General features: G+C 37.6%; 1 long non-coding RNA gene across 1 annotated transcript in view; it reads right to left on the minus strand.

The window, feature by feature from the left end:
• The window catches only part of LOC138854761 (uncharacterized), a 30,736-nt gene extending 23,764 nt beyond the window's left edge, over window positions 1-6,972 (minus strand). The window contains exons 1-2 of the long non-coding RNA XR_011393937.1: window positions 6,706-6,972; window positions 5,315-5,476 (exon numbers count right to left, since the gene is read on the minus strand). This is a non-coding gene — a long non-coding RNA (uncharacterized lncRNA). The remainder of the gene's footprint in view (window positions 1-5,314; window positions 5,477-6,705) is intronic.
• Window positions 6,973-7,247: the final 275 nt, after the last annotated feature.

Consider the following 7,247-nt stretch of genomic DNA (forward strand, 5'->3'; position numbering starts at 1 on the left):
ATACCTTAATCTGGTTAAGAGAGTATATCAATCTTGCCTCTCTAGATGGACAATCTTCTTGATTACCAAATATAAAAAACTAATTGTTTAAGATTTTATTTATTTTTTTCCATGCATAAGCAACTTTTTGTTTAGGTCTTATTAAAACTTTTTTAACTGAAGTGCACACGGGTGTTAGAGTCAGTCACACTCACTCTCACTCTCTTTCTCTCTCACACACACATGCACATGAGCTATGACTTGACCCCTGCAACATATAGGTGTGTATACACACAAACACAAACACTATACTATATATACATATTATTTTAACATATACAGTGTATACATATTATTGTAAGTAACTAGCCAGGAGATCGAACCCATGTTGTTTTTAACCCGCCTCATGTTGAGCGAAAATTCATGATGCTCTAACCCACTGGACTATACAATCCTACAAGAATTACGCAACCAGCAGAACTAGGTGTTGTACTGTGATCTGAGGGCATATGATGGTGTGGGTGCCTCAGAGCTAATTTCATTCTACTCACCGTTCGGTGTACTAGCTTCCTCAAGCAGTATATATAGTATTGTAGCCACGAACGAGTGGTATTTAATCAATAACAACACTGCGAACTAGCCCGCCTCATGGTGAGCGAAAATTCACGACGTTCTAACCCACTGGACCATACAATCCTACAAGAATCACACACCCAGCAGAGCTATGTGTTGTACCGTGATCCGAGGACATACGATGGTGTGGGTGCCTCACAGCATTACCTCTGCATTGTGGAGTTCATATTACACATTTTTAGGATGCATGTGATTTTTAGGTATGCAACTACCATGCAAAGTAAGAATCTGTCAGTGGGGTTCAGTATTTGCCTTTGAATACTGGAATAAATAATAATTAAAATTGTAGATAAAATAACACCAGAGAAATAAACATTTCTTACAAGGTAAATAATACTCCTTGCAATGACCCAGTGAGAAGTTACTGTGGAGTGGCTCCCTGACCTAACAGAACTGAAAACAGTGAATGTAAGTGTCAAAGCATTGTCTAACCCTTATCACATAAACAGTGGTGGCTGCTGTTACATATACATGTATCTTAATAGACCCATGGAGTACACCTATCACTGTCCAATTAGTAAGTGAAACCTTAAAAATTAATTTTTATAATTCATTGAATTTATTTAATATTTAGTTAAACTGATGATTAACATAACCCTTCAGCATTGCAACAATACTGCAACAAGATTTCATTTTTTCTTTGGGCATAAATTATAATTACAGGGAGTAGAGAAGTCTGTGGTAAAATAAATTTCTTGATTAAATCCATAATTTGCTTATTAACAGATTGAGAAATTCGAAAGCCTTTCTGTGTGCATGAGGAAAGAAAACCTCTGGCAGATCTTTTTCCTTACCACCCATACTGTCCCCATCCCTGTTAACAGTTTTTCTGAAAGCCATACAAGTGTAAACACTTGCCTGAGTATACATTTTTTTCACTTAGAGATCTCATAGTTGCATTCTCCTTAACAATGACATCATCACTAGCAAAAATATTTTTTCTGATCTAAGAAAACTTATGTTAGTGAAGAATATTTTTTTGTAGGGTTATTGCTAATCCATATTTGGTCCAATGAGGAAGCAAATGTCTTGGCAAATCTGATTTCTGGCATCTGAGTATTAGATTTCAAGAAAACATGTTGTTTAGGAAGTTTGCAGTTTAGAATTGTCTGATAAACTGAGATTAGGTATTAAGTTCTCCCATTACTTAATAGACAGGAATTCTAATTAATGTTTTGCTTATGATGAGGCCCTTAAGGCTGTCTGTGGACTTCTGTGTATTGCTCACATGGCAGTTAGGATCTTTTGGTTGTGCAGATGTGGAATAGTAAAATGCATCTCTAGAGTTTATGTTTTATATCTTATCTGTATAGTATAGATTGCAGTTCCACTTTGTTTTCAGGTCTACAGTTATGTATGGCTGTGTACTCAAATGTGGTATATATTTTCATATTTCTGTTGTCAGATTTAAATCAAGCAAGAATTAGGAAAGATGAATGGAACTGGAATGGTATGTAAATACCAAGTCAGTAAAGAATGCATAAGAAAGAGAAGTAGTATATATATACAGATACAGACAAAGGATTGTGAGGCTCATGGGAATATCTCGGAGTGAGGGAGCTCAGTTAGGTGTGCACTGGACTATTATTTTGTCTCCCAGATACCTGGATAACTTGCAGGTATGGTGGAAGCTAAAGGTTTAGCTAACTTGAAGCTAGTAGTCATGTTAGAATTGCTGATAATGGCAGATTATAAGCATCATCATCTTTGTCTTGTTGTTGGGTAGCTACTTGAGCATCTGTCCATTTTATAAGGTGATTTGTTGGTGGCTCAATATATAGCATTTACATTATATGTATTATGGATTTTGCACACATAATGGTGTTCTTTGACTAGTGTGATAATGTCCTGTTAAGGTTTCCTAGAAAATGTTTGTCACACTCTTTGCAAGGAATGATGCAGAATCCTGCCTTTTCTGCATCATGGTTATGTTTGTCTCTGGTAAGGTACTAGACAGTAGTGGAGGCAATAAATGTACTGTTGTTTCTGGACAGTACGTTGGTGAGGAGGTTGGTGGGAACACTACATGAGGGAAAAATTACGTACCTATCAGTACATCAATTTTTCTATGTAATTTGCCTTCACACTCTCTCAATAGAAATGTGTTATTAGCAAAGAGCAACTGTGACAACATCCACTCTTTATCAGATCCATTATTCTTTAATCATACATCTTTCCCAACACTCAAGCACACTTTCTTAAAACCCCATCATAAATACATTACCAACCATGGCAACATCACCCATCCCTGTCTAAGACCAACCTTTATATGAAAATAATAATCCTCCCCTCTACATATCTTTACCTGAGCCTCACTATCCACATAAAAGCTCTTTACCACTTTTATTAACCTACTATGTATCCCATATATTTGCAATATTGCATTATTTCTTCCCTATCCAATCCAACATATGCTTTTTCTAAATCTATAAATGAGACAAAAAAGTCCCTTAGCGTTATATAAGCAGTGTTCACTTTTATGCTTCAATGTAAGCACATAGCCTACATGTCCCCTTTCCTTCCCAAATCCTCCTTGTTTGTCTGCAGTCCTACTATCCATCTTACCCCTAAATCTTTCAGTAACAATTCTACCATATACACCTTACTTAATGTACTCAACAGGCTAATTTTAGTATAATTTTTAAACTTTCTCTTGACCCCATTTGTCTTTTACAAAGACTATGCAGGATCTCTTCCAATCCTTAGGCACCTTCCCTCTTTTCATTCATATACTGAACAAATAAACAAACCAATTCAAAACTATTGTATATCCATACCTGCTTTTAACATGTCTTAATTCCATCTGTTCCAGCTGCTTACCCTCTTTCATTCCACTGACTACCTCAGGCACTTTTCCCACATTCATTTCTGGCATTTCTTCTCTCATACAAGATGCTGTTCCTTCCTGTCCAGTTCATAAAATCATTGCATCCCATTCTTCATCAACATTTAACAGCTCCTCAATCTTCAGAGTACCTCTGTCCCTCCATCTAACATCTTCCTTCCATTTTTAAATGCCAACTCCACCTGCTCCCCAGGCTTTCTCAACTTATTAATCTCACCCCAAAACTCTTGTTCTCAGCAAAATTTGTTGATAAAGCCTTACCCATGCTCTCACTGGATCTCCTTTTGCACTCCCTTACTTATACATTGTAAAAATCTCTCGTATGTTAACTTTTTTCTATTTACTACCCTCTTTACCTCATCCTTCTGTCAATCACACCTCTGCACCTACCTTTGTAAATCCACAAATTTCTGCACTTTCTAGCAATACATTTCTGAATCCACTCCACATCTCTTCAACCTCCTCCTCATTACCCTTATTATCTCTAGACCACCTTTCTCCCAGTAGTTGCTTATATCTTACCCTGTCTTCTCCTTTACCATAATTCATTCAATTTCACTTTACTTTTACCCACTGATCGCATTCTCCTCTCCCTCTCACTGTAGCTACTACTAAATGGTGATCTGTCACCCCCTATAAAATCATGCACCTACCCACCATTTTTTATCTACTAGTAACAGACTTTTGTCATTGAGCTCTATATCATACCTTGGAGTATATTTATTTATACTCCTTTTCCAAGCCTCTTACCAAACCTCTTTCTATACATAATTCAATGAGAGGCAGCCTAATTATCATTTACCCATGGCATTTCAAACCTACCTACTATGCCAGATACACCACTCTCTCTCACTTTAGCATTTAGGTTCCTACAGCAATTATTCTCTCTTATGATGTTTACATATACATTTTTTTCATGTGAAGAGCTAAGCCCATGTGAGTCGTTCAGCTCATGTGGTGAAGGCTGGGTCTTCTTATCTGCACTGTCATCAAGTATACACTTATCCTGAGTAAGACACATGTGCAAGAGTTGGGTATCTTTATTGTTGAAACGTTTCACCTACACAGTAGGCTTCTTCAGTCAAATACAGAGGCAGCAAGTGTAGCTGAGGGACTGACCACCTCAAATACTATTTCTCCAATGTTGATGGGCTGATTACACTATTTTTTACTTCACTACTACACCTGCTGCCTCTGTATTTGACTGAAGATGCCTACTGTGTACATGAAATGTTTCAATAATAAAGATACCCAACTGCTGCACACATCTTACTCATCAACTTGTTGGTATTTAATACCATTTTCAACATTAACTTATCCTATTCACATGAACAGAGGGCCCAACTGATGACTGCCTCCTACATTTTTATATTATTATTTTATCCTTGCTGTAAATTTATCAACTGCATAGCATACATCTTTGGTATATGTTTGCTCACTGTAGGTGTATACCTGGAGAGGGTTTCAGGGGTCAACACCCCTGCAGCTCGGTCTGTGACCAAGCCTCATGGTGGATCAGGGTATCTATTAAGTACAATTTGATCCAGAAATGTAGATTTTAATATTATGACTGTATATTCTAGGCTGCCCTACCAGGCTCCAGCCTGGTGGGAGAGTGACAGGAGGGACTTCTTGTCTGTAGGCTGTCTGCAAGATGAGGGAGGATGATCTAAGCTGTTGTCCAGCAAGCTCTAGATAGGCCTAAGCCTCAACAGACAGCAGCACAGGTCTATGGAGACACCTCCCCTAGCGGGAGTTATGGGAAACAGATATGGGGTAGGCATACTGTCTACAAATGTACTGCGGCTCTGGGTAGTAACTTCGGAGCTGAGCCCTGTGTAAACATGGTTTACTTACCTAGAATCTACCTGGGGTGTGCTCCAAGGGTCAATGCCCTTGCAGCCCAGTCCCAGACCAGGCCTCCCAGTACCATGCTGTTGGTGCTAGCTGCATGAAGTCCAACATAAATACCACAGTCTGGCTGTCTTGTCTAGTTTTGTCTTGGAGACAGCAAGGGATCTGTTGGTAAGATAAGATGCATTAAGGGAGGACACTGAAAAGACTTGGTACCTTCACAGCTATTGAGTTTCGTAAGTGTACTTATTGCACTCCTGATATTTTGCACCATCTCCCAAGCCTCTTACTTTCATAGGGAACAATTTGTGTGAGCAGACTTGGGACCAATCCCTCTAGAATTTTCCAGGTGTTGATTATAATGTCGATTAAGATGTGATCTTCTATAGTGTTTTTGATATAAAACTGCAAAACTGCAGCATATTTTCTATCATCACTCCTTGACTCTGTGACTTTATGGAGAAAAATGCTAAAAAAATGTACAAGAAGGCTAGTAACCACTAATTTCACTATAACTACACTTTCCTATGCTATTAGGTGTCCCGTAGCTCGGCTGGTAGCGCACTTGGCTCACACATTGAGGTCCATAGTTCACTCCCCAGTACGGGTGAAAACATCAGGATGTTTCCTTCAGACACCTACTGTCCCTGTTCACCTAGCAGTAAATAGGTACCTGGTGTGGGTCGCATCCTGGGGACAAAAGTAACCTAATTTGCTCGAAATACTCTGCATAACCAGGAACTTTCTATATATTATGGCACTGATGTCAGCTATGGTCTGTATAAGTTGTATCATGTATTTGTAGAAATATTATTTTTATTTATTATATTATTATTATTATTATTATTATTAACGGTCATTCACTTACCCTAACTGTATTTACACAAATGTTGAATATGTTAGTGATTGATATTAGTGTGGAATGTATAATAAGTGAAGAGATAATCTTGTGGCACTAGCCATGATAAATGTTTGAAATTCTGAGGACCACCACAATATACACTGTTTATCTGTATTGTTTTTCACCACGGCTGTCTCAGGAGCCAACAAATATTATTAAATTAGGTGATACCTACATACTAGTCAATACATGCAGTGATTTTATTATCCTTTGCATCATCTGTGCTAAAATATGAGGATGCTAGAGACAGTGTTTATGTACAGATTGAGTGTTGACAGTAATTGATATCCACACAGTTGAGTTACTTATCTGTTTTAACTTTATAATTATGATTGAGTTCCGCTGTAACTTACTGCTAGGCTTTAAATAATATTACAAGGACTCCAACGGAAAAAAAAATGTCTGATTTTTCTTGGGGATATCCTACGTAATTTACACATGTTACTATGTATGAAAACTATACTTATGTGTACCTGTACCCAAATAAACTTACTTATGATAAAGAATTAGTCAGATGTGCATCATCTGGGTATCTTTAGGGTTTAAGAGGTGTGTGAAGGTTGTGAAGGTTTGTTGTCTGTGGTGGAGGTGTTGAGGGTTCTCAATGCTCAAGTCTCCCATCCACCCTCTTGTTTGTTTATTCAGGTACACAAATACAGTTACATAGATTACACTTTGTAAAAAAATTTCACTTTTGTGGTGTTCCTTGAAAATAAGCATCATTTCCCATTTCTTTATAACTAAACAAAATTTAAAAAAAGCAGTTTTGATCCCAGAACTTTGTTTTTGTGGTCAGGATACTTCAGGAACACTTTCAAGAACGACTGATGTAAAACTATTGTTCTAGGGTTTTGCTTGGCAAATATAAAAACGGGTTCACAAACAAGCATTCAGTTGAGCTCTGGTTAAATGAGAAGACACATTAGAAGTAAAATGGCATCAAGAGGTTGCAATCATTCTCCAGATGCATTCCACTACATAAGACAAGAGCAAAGAAGTTCTCTGTAACAGCATCTAAAAAAATGTGTAAAGCTT

The sequence above is a fragment of the Cherax quadricarinatus genome, chromosome 68 (assembly GCF_038502225.1).
Source record: "Cherax quadricarinatus isolate ZL_2023a chromosome 68, ASM3850222v1, whole genome shotgun sequence".
In the NCBI taxonomy this organism is placed as follows: domain Eukaryota; kingdom Metazoa; phylum Arthropoda; class Malacostraca; order Decapoda; family Parastacidae; genus Cherax; species Cherax quadricarinatus.